Source organism: Pristiophorus japonicus, chromosome 2 (genome assembly GCF_044704955.1).
Source record: "Pristiophorus japonicus isolate sPriJap1 chromosome 2, sPriJap1.hap1, whole genome shotgun sequence".
In the NCBI taxonomy this organism is placed as follows: Eukaryota; Metazoa; Chordata; class Chondrichthyes; family Pristiophoridae; genus Pristiophorus; species Pristiophorus japonicus.
Window position 1 is genome coordinate 1,116,095 of NC_091978.1, and position 19,140 is coordinate 1,135,234.

General features: G+C 45.9%; 1 protein-coding gene across 1 annotated transcript in view; it reads left to right on the forward strand.

Moving 5' to 3' along the window:
• The window catches only part of LOC139235179 (zinc metalloproteinase-disintegrin-like batroxstatin-2), a 546,822-nt gene that overhangs the window by 3,262 nt on the left and 524,420 nt on the right, over positions 1 to 19,140 (forward strand). The window contains exon 2 of the mRNA XM_070866402.1: positions 4,970 to 5,048. The gene's annotated coding sequence lies outside the window, so the exon portion shown is untranslated. The remainder of the gene's footprint in view (positions 1 to 4,969; positions 5,049 to 19,140) is intronic.

A 19,140-nucleotide genomic window follows, 5' to 3' on the forward strand; every position in this document is an offset into this window, starting at 1 on the left:
TTAACCGGAAGCCAATGTAGCGGTGATTGGTTAGCTGGACTTGGTGCGAATTAAGATACGGGCAGCCGAGTTTTGGATCACTTCCAGTTTCTGTTGGGTAGAATGTGGAAGGCCAGCCAGGAGTGTGTTGGAATAGTCAAGTCTAGAGGTAATAAGGGTTTCAGCAGCGGATGAGCTAAAGCAAGGGCAGAGACAGGTGATGTTAGAGGTGGAAATAAAGGCAACTCTCGATTATCCGGGTCCCTCAGGGATTGGGCTATGCCGGGTAAACGATTTCTCCGTTAGAGCGAGTTGACATTATAAAGTTAAAACTTCAGTGAATAAATACTGTGAAATCAGCTCCAAACAGTAACAAGGCAGTTAAGTATGGACATTACCAGCATGCATGCAGGTGGCCTCGAGGAGTAGATTGTCTAGCTCCGGGGTTCCGGAGCGCGCTGCCTTCCCGGGCCGAAAGGACTCCGAACGCTCAGGCCCGAAGCCTTCCCAGCCAAAAAGACTCTGACGTCAGCGGCGGCCGCGAGAGACAGCGGCTGCAGCAGCGAGCACACACGGAATTTTAAATGCCGTTACAACGGTTTCCCGTTGCATCCGTGTGCGGATAATCGAGAGTTGTCTGTAGGTGGTCTTAGTTATGCTGTGGATATGTGGTCGAAAGCTCATTTCAGGGTCAAATATGACACCAAGGTTGTGAACAGTCTGGTTCAGCCTCAGACAAGAGTTGGGGAGCGGATAGAAACATAGAAAATAGGTGCAGGAGTAGGCCATTCGGCCCTTTGAGCCTGCACCACCATTCAATAAGATCATGGCTGATCATTCCCTCAGTGCCCCTTTCCTGCTTTCTCTCCATACCCCTTGATCCCCTTAGCCGTAAGGGCCATATCTAACTCCCTCTTGAATATATGCAATGAACTGGCATCAACAACTCTCTGCGGCAGGGAATTCCACAGGTTAACAACTCTCTGAGTGAAGAAGTTTCTCCTCATCTCAGTCCTAAATGGCCTACCCCTTATCCTAAAAGTCTGTCTCCTGGTTCTGGACTTCCCCAACATCGGGAACATTCTTCCCACATCTAACCTGTCCAGTCCAGTCAAAATCTTATATGTTTCGATGAGATCTCCTCTCATCCTTCTAAACTCCAGTGAATAAAGGCCCAGTTGATCCAGTCTCTCCTCATATGACAGTCCAGCCATCCGTGGAATCAGTCTGGTGAACCTTCGCTGCACTCCCTCAATAACAAGAACGTCCTTCCTCAGATTAGGAGATCAAAACTGTACAAATATTCCAGGTGAGGCCTCACTAAGGCCCTGTACAACTGCAGTAAGACCTGCCTGCTCCTATACTCAAATCCCCTGGCCAACATACCATTTGCCACCTTCACCGCCTGCTGTACCTGCATGCCAACTTTCAATGACTGATGAACCATGACACCCAGGTCTCGTTGCACCTCCCGTTTTCCTAATCTGCCGCCATTCAGATAATATTCTGCCTTCGTGTTTTTGCCCCCAAAATGGATAACCTCACATTTATCCACATTATACTGCATCTGCCATGCATTTGCCCACTCACCTAACCTGTCCAAGTCACCCTGCAGCCTCTTAGCATCCTCCTCGCAGCTCACACCGCCATCCAGTTTAGTGTCATCTACAAACTTGGAGATATTACACTCAATTCCTATCTAAATCGTTAATGTATATTGAAAAGAGCTGGGGTCCCAGCACTGAGCCCTGCGGCACTTCACTAGTCACTGTCTGCCATTCTGAAAAGGACCCGTTTATCCCGACTCTCTGCTTCCTGTCTGCCAACCAGTTCTCTATCCACGTCAGTACATTACCCCCAATACCATGCGCTTTGATTTTGCACACCAATCTCTTGTGTGGGACCTTGTCAAAAATCTTTTGAAAGTCCAAATACACCACATCCACTGGTTCTCCCTTGTCCACTCTGCTCATTACATCCTCAAAAATTCCAGAAGATTCGTCAAGCATGATTTTTATGTTCCCTGCAAGCTTCCCCTCGTACTCTATTTTCCCCCTCCTAATTAAACCCTTAGTCCTCCTCTGTTGAATTCTAAATTTCTCCCAGTCCTCAGGTTTGTCGTTTTTTCTGGGCAATTTATATGCCTCTTCCTTGGTTTCAACACTATCCTTAATTTCCCTTGTTAGCCACGGTTGAGCCACCTTCCCCGTTTTATTTTTACTCCAGACAGGGTTGCACAATTGCTGAAGTTCATCCATGTGATCTTTAAATGTTTGCCGTTGCTTATCCATCGTCAACCCTTTAAGTATTCTTGGCCAGTCTATTCTAGCAAATTCACGCCTCATACCGCCGAAGTTACCTTTCCTTAAGTTCAGGACCCTAGTTTCCGAATTAACTGTGTCACTCTCCATCTTAATAAAGAATTCTACCATATTATGGTCACTCTTCCCCAAGGGGCCTCGCACAACAAGATTGCTAATTAGTCCTTTCTCATTACACGTCACCTAGTCTAGGATGACCAGCTCTCTGGTTGGTTCCTCGACATATTGGTCGAGAAAACCATCCCTAATACACTCCAGGAAATCCTCCTCCACCGCATTGCTACCAGTTAGGTTAGCCCAATCTATATGTAGATTAAAGTCGCCCATGATAACTGCTGTACCTTTATTGCACACATCCCTAATTTCTTGTTTGATGCTGTCCCCAACCTCACTACTACTGTTTGGTGGACTGCACACAACTCCCACTAGCGTTTTCTGCCCTTTGGTATTCCGCAGCTCCACCCATACCGATTCCACATCATCCAGGCTAATGTCCCTCCTTACTATTGCATTAATTTCCTCTTTAACCAGCAATGCCACCCCGCCTCCTTTACCTCTCTGTCTATCCTTCCTAAATGTTGAATACCGCTGGATGTTGAGTTCCCAGCCTTGGTCACCCTGCAGCCATGTCTCCGTGATGCCAATTACATCATATCCGTTAACTACTGTCTGCGCAGTTAATTCGTCCACCTTATTCCGAATACTTCTCGCATTGAGGCACAGAGCCTTCAGGCTTGTCTTTTTAACACACTTTGCCCCTTTAGAATTTTGCTGTAATGTGGTCCTTTTTGTTTTTTGCCTTGGGTTTCTCTGCCCTCCACTTTTACTATTCTCCTTTCTATCATTTGCTTCTGCCTCCATTTTATTTCCCTCTGTCTCCCTGCATAGGTTCCCATCCCCCTGCCATATTAGTTTAACTCCTCCCCAACAACATTAGCAAACACTCCCCCTCGGACATTGGTTCCAGTCCTGCCCAGGTACTGGTCCCACCTCCCCCAGAACCGGTTCCAATGTCCCAGGAATTTGAATCCCTTCCTTTTGCACCACTCCTCAAGCCACGTATTCATCTGAGCTATCCTGCGATTCCTACTCTGACTAGCACGTGGCACTGGTAGCGATCCTGAGATTACTACTTTTGAGGTCTTACTTTTTAATTTAGCTCCTAGCTCCCTAAATTCGCCTTATTAGGACCTCATCCCTTTTTGTACCTATATCGTTGGTACCTATATGCACCACGACAACTGGCTGTTCACCCTCCCTTTTCAGAATGTCCTGCACCCGCTCCGAGACATCCTTGACCCTTGCACCGGGGAGGCAACATACCATCCTGGAGTCTCGGTTGCGGCTGCAGATACACCTATCTATTCCCCTTACAATCGAATCCACTATCACTATAGCTCTCCCACTCTTTTTCCTGCCCTCCTGTGCAGCAGAGCCAGCCACGGTGCCATGAACTTGGCTGCTCTTGCTCCCCCCTGATGAGTCATCTCCCTCAACAATACCCAAAGCGGTGTATCTGTTTTGCAGGGGGATGACCGCAGGGGATCCCTGCACTACCTTCCTTGCACTGCTCTTCCTATTGGTCACCCATTTATTATCTGGCTGTGTACCCTTTACCTGCGGTAAGACCAACTCACTAAACGTGCTATTCACGTCATTCTCAGCATTGTGGATGCTTCAGAGTGAATCCACCCGCAGCTCCAGGGCTGCAATGCGGTCCATCAGGAGCTGGAGTTGGATGCACTTCCCGGCCGCAAAGTCGTCAGGGACACCGGAGTCAGTGTCTCGGGAACGGAGTTTGTGGTGCTGCTTTGGTCTTCCCAATATTCAATTGGAGAAAATTTCTGTTCATCCAGAACTGGATGTCAGACAAGTAGTCTGACAATTTAGAGACTGTGGATGGGTGGAGAGAAGTGGTAGTGAGGTTGAGCTGGGTGTCAGCGTACATGTGGAAACTGACGCTGTGTTTCAGATGTTGCCAAGGGACAACATGTAGATGAGAAATAGGAGGGGCCCAAGGACAGACCCTTGGGGGACACCAGAGGTAACGATGCAAGGTCGGGAAGAGAAACTATTGCAGGAGATTCTCTGACTACGATGAGATGGATAAGAATGGAACCAGGCGAGTGCAGTCCCACCCAGCTGGACGATGGTGGAGAGGTGTTGGAGAAGGATGGAGCGGTTAACTGTGTCAAAGGCTGCAGACAGGTCCAGGAGGACGAGGTGGGATAGTTTACCTTTGTCACATTGTGACTTTGATGAGAGCCGTTTCGATACTGTGGCAGGCATGGAAACAGGATTGGAGGGATTCAAACATGGAATTGCGGGAAAGATGGGCACAGATTTGGGAGGCGACAACACGTTCAAGGACTTTGGCGAGGAAAGGGAGGTTGGAGATTTGGCGGTAGTTTGCAAGGACGGAGTAATGAGGAGAAAGGAACAGTTCCTGAGGACAGCGAACCGTTAACAATAGCAGCTAACATGGGAGCCAGAAGGGAAGTTGGGTGGTCAGCAGTTTGGTGGCAATCGGGTCAAGGGAGCAGGAAATGGGTCTCATGGATGGGATGAGCTATCGTAGCCAAGGATACAGCAACTAAAGTAAACTGTTAGAATGCCCCACATGGGTGAAGAGCTTGTTTTTATGTGACCCACGTCTGTTCCATTTACAGGGTCCTTATACCAGAAGGGTTTCAGGTCTCATATTATGATGCAAATGGAACTGTGGTGACGGAGCGAAACAGCGCCCTGGTGAGAGATCGCACATTACGTTTAAGCAGCACTACAGTGTTTGTGTTCACATATCATTAGACTGAGAAGAGGTTGAATGATTAAAAGTTGCGACTAAACTTTGATACGAACAACCATTTTGACATAACATTAAATCAGGGATTAATACTTTCAGCAGGTCCAAGGAAATTCTCCTCTCCCTGAGCCTGCTGTTTTTGTTTCTTATAAGTTCAAGAACTGAGATGCTGAAACAAGCACTAATTGCTCGTCTCTCGTTACCCTGAGAGGGTGGTCGTGAGTCTTCTCATCAACCGCTGCAGTCTGTGGTGAGGGCTCTCTCACCATGCTGTTTAAACCACTGCAGTCTGTGGTGAAGACTCTCACCATGCTGTATAAACCGCTGCAGTCTGTGGTGAAGACTCTCTCACCATGCTGTATAAACCGCTGCAGTCTGTGGTGAAGACTCTCACCATGCTGTTTAAACCACTGCAGTCTGTGGTGAAGACTCTCATCATGCTGTATAAACCGCTGCAGTCTGTGGTGAAGACTCTCACCATGCTGTATAAACCGCTGCAGTCTGTGGTGAAGACTCTCACCATGCTGTATAAACCGCTGCAGTCTGTGGTGAAGACTCTCACCATGCTGTATAAACCGCTGCAGTCTGTGGTGAAGACTCTCACCATGCTGTATAAACCACTGCAGTCTGTGGTGAAGACTCTCACCATGCTGTATAAACCACTGCAGTCTGTGGTGAAGACTCTCACCATGCTGTATAAACCGCTGCAGTCTGTGGTGAAGACTTTCTCACCATGCTGTATAAACCACTGCAGTCTGTGGTGAAGACTCTCACCATGCTGTATAAACCACTGCAGTCTGTGGTGAAGACTCTCACCATGCTGTATAAACCGCTGCAGTCTGTGGTGAAGACTCTCTCACCATGCTGTATAAACCGCTGCAGTCTGTGGTGAAGACTCTCACCATGCTGTATAAACCGCTGCAGTCTGTGGTGAAGACTCTCTCACCATGCTGTATAAACCGCTGCAGTCTGTGGTGAGGGCTCTCTCACCATGCTGTATAAACCGCTGCAGTCTGTGGTGAAGACTCTCACCATGCTGTATAAACCGCTGCAGTCTGGTGAAGACTCTCTCACCATGCTGGATAAACCGCTGCAGTCTGTGGTGAAGACTCTCTCACCATGCTGTATAAACCGCTGCAGTCTGTGGTGAAGACTCTCTAACCATGCTGTATAAACCACTGCAGTCTGTGGTGAAGACTCTCTAACCATGCTGTATAAACCACTGCAGTCTGTGGTGAAGACTCTCACCATGCTGTATAAACCACTGCAGTCTGTGGTGAAGACTCTCTCACCATGCTGTATAAACCACTGCAGTCTGTGGTGAAGACTCTCTAACCATGCTGTATAAACCACTGCAGTCTGTGGTGAAGACTCTCTAACCATGCTGTATAAACCACTGCAGTCTGTGGTGAAGACTCTCACCATGCTGTATAAACCACTGCAGTCTGTGGTGAAGACTCTCACCATGCTGTATAAACCACTGCAGTCTGTGGTGAAGACTCTCACCATGCTGTATAAACCGCTGCAGTCTGTGGTGAAGACTCTCTCACCATGCTGTATAAACCACTGCAGTCTGTGGTGAAGACTCTCTCACCATGCTGTATAAACCGCTGCAGTCTGTGGTGAAGACTCTCACCATGCTGTATAAACCGCTGCAGTCTGTGGTGAAGACTCTCTCACCATGCTGTATAAACCGCTGCAGTCTGTGGTGAAGATTCTCACCATGCTGTATAAACCGCTGCAGTCTGTGGTGAAGACTCTCTCACCATGCTGTATAAACCGCTGCAGTCTGTGGTGAAGACTCTCACCATGCTGTATAAACCGCTGCAGTCTGTGGTGAAGACTCTCACCATGCTGTATAAACCGCTGCAGTCTGTGGTGAAGACTCTCACCATGCTGTATAAACCACTGCAGTCTGTGGTGAAGACTCTCACCATGCTATATAAACCGCTGCAGTCTGTGGTGAAGACTCTCACCATGCTGTATAAACCACTGCAGTCTGTGGTGAAGACTCTCTCACCATGCTGTATAAACCACTGCAGTCTGTGGTGAAGACTCTCACCATGCTGTATAAACCGCTGCAGTCTGTGGTGAAGACTCTCACCATGCTGTATAAACCACTGCAGTCTGTGGTGAAGACTCTCACCATGCTGTATAAACCACTGCAGTCTGTGGTGAAGACTCTCACCATGCTGTATAAACCGCTGCAGTCTGTGGTGAAGACTCTCACCATGCTGTATAAACCGCTGCAGTCTGTGGTGAAGACTCTCACCATGCTGTATAAACCACTGCAGTCTGTGGTGAAGACTCTCTCACCATGCTGTATAAACCGCTGCAGTCTGTGGTGAAGACTCTCTCACCATGCTGTTTAGCGGTTTGATATGACGGTAGCGTTCCGTCTCTAAAGATATTAGGGAAACAGTTGCAATTTTACTGATAACAGATTATTATTTCCATATTTTAAAAACAGATTTCAAATTCTCAAACTGCAATCATGGATTTGAACTTTGAAATGAGTCCACATCGCTGGTTTCCTAGTCCAATAACATAATTACATGGTCATCCTTAAAACTAGTCAAACTTGAATAGATTTACTAGTGAAATATTAAACGTACAAATCCTATTCTGTTATTTTTCATTCACTTACTGTTGTTACGATTCCAATTTTCCGCATTCATTTTAGAAGTGATAGCAAGGTTGTCATTGGATAAACACTGGTCTTAAGCAATGGATTTCCAGTCCGTCAAAATCCCAAACTGGCAAGATCGCATTATAGATACAGCCAGGTGAAAGAGTATTTACAGGGTACAAGCAGAAAGGCTGCTGCCAATGAGTATGCCCATTGGCGACCCTTGTAAACGAAACTAGTTACAGCACACAAACGATTCATTGCTGTTCACTAAAGTAGTCCTTTGCTTTTATATTAATGTTCTTCCGTTTCTTGAAATGTGTTGTTTGTTCATCGAACACCCAGCTATTTATTCCGCGCACATTTGCCTACCTGAAACACAAGGTCACATGTATTACTGAAGAAAACTCCTTGAATAAAGTCATACTAGAAATTAGTGTTACATTTTTGTTGTGCCATGAGTGAGATAGCATGCATCAGATATAGAAGCAAAGAATTTTACAACACCCATCTCCACTTTGTTTCAATGTCCTTTCCCCATACTCTTAAATTCTGTTCCAAATATGTGCCACTTCCCTCTAATGGATTCTGCTTTCACCACTGTGACAGGACCTCTGGAGGATTTTCACGTTTCACCTGAAACAGGTCTGAAGTGGGCAGGTGGCTGTGTTGCTCGCCTCATGATGTTTGCGGAAGGCGCAAACAATTTTCAAGTTTGCTATGATGGCCTGCTTGAATCGCATTGTTCATTGGATAGCTCGCCCATTGTGGGAAGCCACTTGGGACCTTGTCCATAATTTAATACAAATACAGGATCATTGATTTCAATCTCGTTTGCGCTATCATGGTTTGTTGAAGCCGCCTGCTCTCTACCTGTTTATGTAGATCAGGGTGAACTAACGAGAGCCTTGTCTTAAATGCTCTTTTCATGAGCAGTTCAGCAGATGGGTTCCCAGTGAGTGCGTGGGGTCTCGTGCGGTAGCTAAGCAGGACTCGGGATAGGCGAGTCTGCAGTGAGCCTTCAGTTACCCTCTTCAAGCCTTGCTTGATGGTTTCCACTGCTCTCTTTGCCTGACCATTGGACGCTAGTTTAAATGGGGCAGATGTGACATGTTTGATCCCGTTACGGGTCATGCATTCTTTGAACTCGGCACTGGTAAAACATGGCCCGTTGTCGCTCACCAGGACATCAGGTAAGCCGTGTGTGGCAAACATAAGAACATAAGAATTAGGAACAGGAGTAGGCCATCTAGCCCCTCGAGCCTGCTCCGCCATTCAACAAGATCATGGCTGATCTGGCCGTGGACTCAGCTCCACTTACCTGCCCGCTCCCCATAACCCTTAATTCCCTTATTGGTTAAAAATCTATCTATCTGTGAGTTGAATACATTCAATGAGCTAGCCTTAACTGCTTCCTTGGACAGAGAATTCCACAGATTCACAACCCTCTGGGAGAAGAAATTCCTTCTCAACTCAGTTTTAAATTGACTCCCCCGTATTTTGAGGTTGTGCCCCCTAGTTCTAGTCTCCCCGACCAGTGGAAACAACCTCTCTGCCTCTGTACGCAGTACTCGCAGGTGTGGCCTCACCAATACCCTGTACAGTTGCAGCAGGACCTCCCTGCTTTTGTACTCCATCCCTCTCGCAATGAAGGCCAACATTCCATTCGCCTTCCTGATTACCTGCTGCACCTGCAAACTAACTTTTTGGGATTCATGCACAAGGACCCCCAGGTCCCTCTGCACCGCAGCATGTTGTAATTTCTCTCCATTCAAATAATATTCCCTTTTACTGTTTTTTTTTTCCCAAGGTGGATGACCTCACATTTTCCGACATTGTATTCCATCTGCCAAACCTTAGCTCATTCGCTTAACCTATCTAAATTTATTTTTTAGCCTCCCTGTGTCCTCTACACAACCTGCTTTCCCACTAATCTTTGTGTCATCTGAAAATTTTGTTACACTACACTCTGTCCCCTCTTCCAGGTCATCTATGTATATTGTAAACAGTTGTGGTCCCAGCACCAATCCCTGTGGCACACCACTAACCACCGATTTCCAACCCGAAAAGGACCCATTTATCCCGACTCTGCTTTCTGTTAGCCAGCCAATTCTCGATCCATGCTAATACATTTCCTCTGACTCTGCGTACCTTTATCTTCTGCAGTAACCTTTTGTGTGGCACCTTATCGAATGCCTTTTGGAAATCTAAATACACCACATCCATCGGTACACCTCTATCCACCATGCTCGTTATATCCTCAAAGAATTCCAGTAAATTAGTTAAGCATGATTTCCCCTTCATGAATCCATGTTGCGTCTGCTTGATTGCACTATTCCTATCTAGATGTCCCTTAATGATAGCTTCAAGCATTTTCCCCACTACAGATGTTAAACTAACCGGCCTATAGATACCTAACTTTTGTCTGCCCCCATTTTTAAACAGAGGCGTTACATTAGCTGCTTTCCAATCCGCTGGTACCTCCCCAGAGTCCAGAGAATTTTGGTAGATTATAACGAATGCATCTGCTATAACTTCCCCATCTCTTTTAATACCCTGGGATGCATTTCATCAGGACCAGGGGACTTGTCTACCTTGAGTTCCATTAGCATGTCCAGCACTACCTCCCTAGTGATAGTGATTATCTCAAGGTCCTCCCTTCCCACATTCCCGCTACCAGCAATTATTGGCATGGTTTTTGTGTCTTCCACTGTGAAGACTGAAGCAAAATAATTGTTTAAGGTCTCAGCCATTTCCACATTTCCCATTATTAAATCCCCCTTCTCATCTTCTAAGGGACCAACATTTACTTTAGTCACTCTTTTCCGTTTTATATATCGGTAAAAGCTTTGACTATGTTTTTTTGTTTTGCACAAGTTTACTTTCATAATCTATCTTTCCTTTCTTTATTGCTTTCTTAGTCATTCTTTGCTGTCGTTTAAAATTTTCCCAATCTTCTAGTTTCCCACTAACCTTGGCCACCTTATATGCATTGGTTTTTAATTTGATACTCTCCTTTATTTCCTTGGTTATCCACGGCTGGTTATCCCTTCTCTTACCACCCTTCTTTTTCACTGGAATATATTTTTGTTGAGCACTATGAAAGAGCTCCTTAAAAGTCCTCCACTGTTCCTCAATTGTGCCACCGTTTAGTCTGTGTTCCCAGTCTACTTTAGCCAATTCTGCCCTCATCCCACTGTAGTCCCCTTTGTTTAAGCATAGTACGCTCGTTTGAGACACTACTTCCTCACCTTCAATCTGTTTTACAAATTCAACCATACTGTGATCAGTCATTCCGAGAGGATCTTTTACTCGTAGATCGTTTATTATTCCTGTCTCATTGCACAGGACCAGATCTAAGATAGCTTGCTCCCTTGTAGGTTCTGTAACATATTGTTCTAAGAAACAATCCCGTATGCATTCTATGAATTCCTCCTCAAGGCTACCCCGTGCAATTTGATTTGGCCAATCGATATGTAGGTTAAAATCCCCCATGATTACTGCCGTTCCTTTTTCACATGCCTCCATTATTCCCTTGATTATTGTCCGCCCCACCGTGAAGTTATTATTTGGGGGCCTATAAACGACGCCCACCAGTGACTTTTTCCCCTTACTATCTCTAATCTCCACCCACAATGATTCAACATTTTGTTCATTGGAGCCAATATCGTCTCTCACAACTGCCCTGATATCATCCTTTATTAACAGAGCTACACCACCTCCTTTCCCTTCTTGTCTATCTTTCCGAATTGTCAGATACCCCTGTATGTTTATTTCCCAGTCTTGGCCCCCCTGCAACCACGTTTCTGTAATGGCCACCAAATCATATCCATTTGTAATGATTTGTGCCGTCAACTCATTTATTTATTTCGAATGCTGCGTGCGTTTAGGTAGAGTGTTTTAATACTAGTTTTTAAATCATGATTTTTAGTTTTGACCCCTCCTGCAGCCCCTTTATATTCATACATATTGTCCCTTCCTATCACCTTGTGGTTTACACTTACCCCAGTGATACTCTGCTCTGTTGCCTCCTGCCTTTTGCATTCTTTCTTGGGATCCTGTTCATCTGCGCTCTCACCCACTCTAACTAGCTCAGAGCCCTCTCCTGGGTTCCGAATACTCCTCGCATTGAGGCATCGAGCTTTCAGGCTTGCCTTTGTATTACACTTTGACCCTTTAGAATTTTGCTGCACAGTGGCCCTTTTTGTTTTTTGCCTTGGGTTTATTTGCCCTCCACTTTTACTCATCTCCTTTCTGTCTTTTGCTTCTGTCTCCATTTTGTTTCCCTCTGTCTCCCTGCATTGGTTCCCATCCCCCTGCCATATTAGTTTAACTCCTCCCCAACAGCACTGGCAAACACTCCCCCTAGGACATTGGTTCCGGTCTTGCCCAGGTGCAGACATGGCCCGCAAGCTTTCAGTAGTGGCAGCAGACGTGCCAGCTGACATTATCTCACATTCAATCCACTTGGAAAACGTGTCTACAACCACAAGGAACATTTTACCCAAGAATGGGCCTGCATAGTCAACGTGTACCCGAGACCACGGTTCGGAGGGCCAGGACCATAAACTTAGCGGCGCCTCCCTGGGTACATTGCTTAACTGTGAGCATGTATTATATCTGTCAACGTAGGACTCTAAGTCCGCATCGATACTGGGCCACCATACGTGGGATCTGGCTATCGCTTTCATCATTACGATGCCTGGGTAGGTACTGTGGAGGTCATTGATGAAGGTGTCTCTGCCCTTCTTGGGGACCACTACTCGATTGCCCCACAGAAAGCAGTCTGCCTGTATAAACATTTCATCTTTGCGCCGCTGGTACGGCTTTATCTGTTCCTGAATTTACACTGGGACACTGGACCAGCTCCTGTGAAGCACACAGCTTTTGACTAGAGATAATAAGGGGTCCTGGCTTGTCCAGGTTTTGATCTGTCGGACAGTGACGGGTGATTGCTCACTCTCAAATGCTTCCATAACCATGGCTAGATATGCGGACTGCGCCATTTCCATCCCCGTGGTGGGCAATGGCAGCCTACTGAGAGCATCGGCGCAGTTTTCTGTGGCGGATGGCGTACTCGTATGCTGACAACGTGAGCGCCCATTTCTGGATGCGGGCCGATGCGTTGGTATTTATCCCTTTACTCTCGGAAAACAGGGATATAAGTGGCTTCTGGTCAGTTTCCAATTCGAATTTTAGCCCAAACAGTATTGATGCATTTTCTTTACCCCATTGACACACGCAACGCTTCTTTTTCAATCATGCTGTAGGCTCTCTCAGCCTTAGACAGACTCCTGGATGCATAAGCAACGGGTTGCAGTTTCCCAAAATCATTAGCTTGTTGCAATGCACACCCGACGCCATATAACGACGCATCACATGCTCGTACCCAACGTTTACATGGATCATACAACACAAGCAATTTGTTTGAGCAGAACAATTTTCTTGCTTTTACAAAGGCATTTTTTTGGCTTTTGCCCCAAACCCATTCGCCCCTTTTTCGTAGTAAGACATCTAGTGGTTCTAGCAATGGGCTGAGACCCAGTAAGAAGTTACCAAAGTCGTTCAGGAGTCCCAAAAAAGATCGTAGCTCCGTCACGTTCTGTAGCCTTGGTGCGTTCTCGATTGCCTCCGTCGTCGTGTTTGTGGGCCTGATGCCGTCCGGCGCAATGCTCCTTCCCAAGAACTCCACTTCAGGTGCCAGGAAAACGCACTTCGAGCGTTTTAACCTGAGCCCCACGTGATTGAGTCGACTAAGAACCTTCTCCAGGTTCTGCAGGTGCTCGACTGTGTTCTGACATGTGACCAAGATGTCGTCCTGTATGACCACGGTGTGCGGGACCGGCTTCAATAAATTTTCCATGTCTCTCTGGAATATCGCCACCGCTGATTGTTTATAACAGCTGCCCGTTTGGAATCCAATCAGTAGTGGGGAAAATGTTGGAATCAATGATTAAAGATGAAATAGCAACGCATTTGGAAAGCAGTGACAGGATCGGTCCAAGTCAGCATGGATTTATGAAAGGGAAATCATGCTTGACAAATCTTCTGGAATTTTTTGAGGATATAACTCGTAGAGTGGACAAGGGCGAACCAGTGGATGTGGTGAATTTGGACTTTCAAAAGGCCTTTGACAAGGTCCCACACAAGAGATTGGTGTGCAAAATCAAAGCACATGGTATTGGGGGTAATGTACTGGCGTGGATAGAGAATTGGTTGGCAGACAGGAAGCAGAGAGTCGGGATAAACTGGTCCTTTTCGGAATGGGAGGTAGTGACTAATGGAATGCCGCAGGGCTCAGTGCTGGGACCCCAGCTCTTTTCAATATATATTAATGATTTGGATGAAGGAATTGAGTGTAATATCTCCCAAGTTTGCAGATGACACTAAACTGGGTGGTGGTGTGAGCTGTGAGGAGGATGCCAAGAGGCTGCAGGGTGACTTGGACAGGTTAGATGAGTGGGCAAATGCATGGCAGATGCAGTATAATGTGGATAAATGTGAGGTTATCCACTTTGGTGACAAAAACACGAAGGCAGAAAAATATCTGAATGGCGGCAGATTAGGAAAAGGGGAGGTGCAACGAGACCTGGTTGTCATGGTTCATCAGTCATTGAAAATTGGCATGCAGGTACAGCAGGCGGTGAAGAAGGCAAATGGCATGTTAGCCTTCATAGCTAGGGGATTTGAGTATCGGAGCAGGAGAGGTCTTACTGCAATTGTATAAGGCCTTGGTGAGGCCTCACCTGGAATATTGTGTTCAGTTTTGGTCTCCGAATCTGAGGAAGGACGTTCTTGCTATTGAGGGAGTGCAGCGAAGGTTCACTAGACTGATTCCAGGGATGGCTGGACTGACATATGAGGAGAGACTGGATCAACTGGGCCTTTATACACTGGAGTTTCGAAGGATGAGAGGGGATCTCATAGAAATGTATAAGATTCTGACAGGACGGGACAGGTTAGATGCGGGAAGAATGTTCCCAATGTTGGGGAAGTCCAGAACCACGGGACACAGTCTTCGGATAAAGGGTAGGCCATTTAGGACTGAGATGAGGAGAAACTTCTTCACTCAGAGTTGTTAACCTGTGGAATTCCCTGCCGCAGAGAGTTGTTGATGCCAGTTCATTGGATATATTCAAGAGGGTGTTAGATATGGCCCTTACGGCTAAAGGGATCAAAGCGTATGGAGATAAAGCGGGAAAGGGATACTGAGGTGAAGGATCAGCCATGATCTTATTGAATGGTGGTGCAGGCTCGAAGGGCTGAATGGCCGACTCCTGCACCTATTTTCTATGTTTCTATGACCCTTGTGCAGGTGAGAGCCTTCAATGATTCCTCCAGTTCCTGCTTCATGTCGGCTGAAGTCAGATCCAGCTTCGTGAACGTCTTTCCTCCCGCCAGCGTTGCAAAGAGGTCGTTGGCCTTTGGTAGTGGGTATTGGTCCTGTAGGGAGAAACGATTGATAGTTACTTTCTTCATTAAGATGGAGAGTGACACAATTACTTCAGAGACTCGGGTTCTGAAGTTAAAGAAAGGAAACTTCGACGGTATGAGACATGAATTGGCTAGGATAGATGGGCGAATGATACTTAAAGGGCTGATGTGGATAGACAATGGCAGACATTTAAATATCACATGGATGAACTACAACAATTGTACATCCCTGTCTGGAGTAAAAATAAAACGGGGAAGGTGGCTCAACCGTGGCTAACAAGGGAAATTAGGGAAAGTGTTAAATCCAAGGAAGAGGCATATAAATTGGCCAGAAAAATCAGCAAACCTGGGGACTGGGAGAAATTTAGAATTCAGCAGATGAGGACTAAGGGTTTAATTAGGAGGGGGAAAATAGAGTATGAGAGTAAGCTTGCAGGGAACATAAAAATTGACAGCAAAAGCTTCTATAGATATGTGAAGAAAAAAAGATTAGTGAAAACCAATGTGGGTCCATTGCAGTCAGAATCAGGCGAATTCATAATGGGGAACAAGGAAATGGCAGACCAATTGGACAAATACTTTGGTTTTGTCTTCACGAAGGAAGACACGAATAACCTCTCGAAAATACTAGGCGACCGAGGATAGAAAATTAGAAAATAGGTGCAGGAGTAGGTCATTCGGCCCTTTGAGCCTGCACCACCATTCAATAAGATCATGGCTGATCATTCCCTCAGTACCCCTTTCCTGCTTTCTCTCCATACCCCTTGATCCCTTTAGCCGAAAGGGCCATATCTAACTCCCTCTTGAATATATCCAATGAACTGGCATTAACAACTCTCTGCGACAGGGAATTCCACAGGTTAACAACTCTTTGAGTGAAGAAGTTTCTCCTCATCTCAGTCCTAAATGGCCTACCTCTTATCCTAAGACTATGTCCCCTGGTTCTGGACTTCCCCAACATCGGGAAGATTCTTCCCGCATCTAACCTGTCCCGTCCCGTCAGTATCTTATATGTTTCTATGAGATCCCCTCTCAACCTTCAAAACTTCAATGTATAAAGGCCCAGTTGATCCAGTCTCTCCTCATATGTCAGTCATGCCATCCCGGGTCAGTCCTGTGAACCTTCGCTGCACTCCCTCAATAGCAAGAACGTCCTTCTTCAGATTAGTGTTTTTGTCACCTAAGTGGATAACCTCACATTTATCCACATTATACTGCATCTGCCATGCATTTGCCAAGTCACCCTGCAGCCTCTTTGTATTCCCCTCACAGCTCACACCGCCACCCAGTTTAGTGTCATCTGCAAACTTGGAAATATTACACTCAATTCCTTCATCAAATCATTGATGTATATTGTAAAGAGCTGGGGTCCCAGCACTGAGCCCTGCGGCACTCCACTAGTCACTGCCTGCCATTCTGAAAAGGACCAGTTTATCCCGACTCTCTGCTTGCTGTCTGCCAACCAGTTCTCTGTCCACGTCAGTGTATTACCCCCAATACCATGTGCTTTGATTTTTCACACCAATCTCTTGTGTGGTACCTTGTCAAAAGCCTTTTGAAAGTCTAAATATACCACATCCACTGGTTCTCCCTTGTCCACTCTACTAGTTACATCCTCAAAAAATTCCAGAAGATTTATCAAGCATGATTTCCCCTTCATAAATCCATGCTGACTTGGACTGATCCTGTCACTACTTTCCAAATGCGCTGCTATTTCATCCTTAAAAATTGATTTCAACATTTTCCACACTACTGATGTCAGGCTAACCAGTCTATAATTAACCGCTTTCTCTTTCCCTCCCTTTTTAAAAAGTGGTGTTACATTAGCTACCCTCCAGTCCATAGGAACTGATCCAGAATCGATAGACTGTTGGAAAATGATCACTAATGTATCCACTATTTCTAGGACCACTTCCTTAAGTACTCTGGGATGCAGACGATCAGGCCTCGGGGATTTATCGGCCTTCAATCCCATCAATTTTCCTAACACAATTTCCTGCCTAATAAGGATATCCTTCAGTTTCTCCTTCTCACTAGACCCTCGGTCCCCTCGTTCTTCCGGAAGGTTATTTGTGTCTTCCTTCGTGAAGACAGAACCTAAGTATTTGTTCAATTGGTCTGCCATTTCTTTGTTCCTCATTATAAATTCACCTGAATCCGACTGCAAGGGACCTACGTTTGCCTTCATTAATCTTTTTCTCTTCTCATATCCATAGAAGCTTTTGTAGTCAGTTTTTATGTTCCCGACAAACTTCTTCTCGTACTCTTATTTTCTGCCTCTTAATTAAACCCTTTGTCCTCCTCTGCTGAATTCTAAATTTCTCCCAGACCTCAAGTTTGTTGCTTTTTCTGGCGAGTAGGGGGAACTGAGGGAAATCTTTATTTGTCAGGAAATGGTGTTAGGGAAATTGAAGGGACTGAAGGGCGATAAATCCCCAGGGCCTGATAGTCTGCATCCCAGAGTACTTAAGGAAGTGGCCCGAGAAATAGTAGGTGCATTGGTGGTCATTTTCTAATATTCCATGGACTCTGGATCAGTTCCTATGGATTGGAGGGTAGCTAATGTAATGCCACTTTTTAAAAAAGGAGGGAGAGATAAAACGGAATTATAGACCGGTTAGCCTGACATTGATGGTGGGGAAAATGCTGGAGACAATTAATAAAGATGGAATAGCAGCGCAATTGGAGAGCAGTGGCAGAATTGGTCCAAGTCAGCATGGATTTATGAAAGGGAAATATTGCTTGACAAAGCTTCTAGAGTTTTTTGAGGCTGTAACTAGTAGAGTGGACAAGGGAGAACCAGTAGATGTGGTGTATTTTGGATTTTCAAAGGCTTTTTACAAGGTCCCACACAAGAGATTAGTGTGCAAAGTTAAGGCACATGGTATTGGGGGTAATGTATTGATGTCGATAGAGAAGTAGTTGGCAGACAGGAAGCAGAGAGTGGGAATAAATGGGTCCTTTTCAGAATGGCAGGCAGTGACTAGTGGGGTGCCGCAGGGTTCAGTGCTGGGACCCCAGCTATTTACAATATACATTAATGATTTAGACGAAGGAATTGAATGTAATATCTCCAAGTTTGCAGATGACACTAAGCTGGGTGGCAGTGCGAGCTGCAAGGAGGATGCTAAGAGGCTGCAGGGGGACTTGGACAGGTTAGATGAATGGGCAAATGCATGGCAGATGCAGTATAATATGGATAAATGTGGGGTTATCCACTTTGGTGGCAAAAACAGGAAGGCAGATTATTATCTGAATGGTGATAGGTTAGTAAATGGGGAGGTGCAACGAGACCTGGGTGTCACGGTACTTCAGTAATTTAAGGTAGGCATGCAGGTACAGCAGGCAGTAAAGAAAGCAAATAGCATGCTAACCTTCATAGCTAGGGCATTTGAGTATCGGAGCAGGGAGGTCTTGCTGCAGTTGTACAGGGCCTTGGTGAGACCACACCTTGAGTATTGTGTACAGTTTTGGTCTCCTAATCTGAGGAAGGACGTGCTTGCTACTGAGGGAGTGCAGCGAAGGTTCACCAGACTGATTTCCGGGATGGCAGGATTGACATATGAGAAAGACTGAATTGGCTAGGCTTATACTCACTGGAATTTAGAAGAATGAGAGAGGATCTCATAGAAACATATAAAATTCTGACGGGACTGGACAGGTTAGATGCAGGAAGAATGTTCCCGATGTTGGGAAAGTCCAGAACCAGGGGACACAGTGTAAAGATAAGGGCTAAGCCATATAGGACCGAGATGAGAAACTTTTTCACCCAGAGAGTTGTTAACCTGTGAAATTCTCTGCCACGGAAAGTTGTTGAGTCCAGTCCGTTGGACATGTTCAAAAGGGAGTTAGATGTGGGCCCTTACAGTTAAAGGGATCTGGGGGTATGGAGAGAAGGCTGGGGTGGGGCACTGAGATTGAATGATCAGCCATGATCATATTGAATGGTGATGCAGGCTTGAAGGGCCGAATGG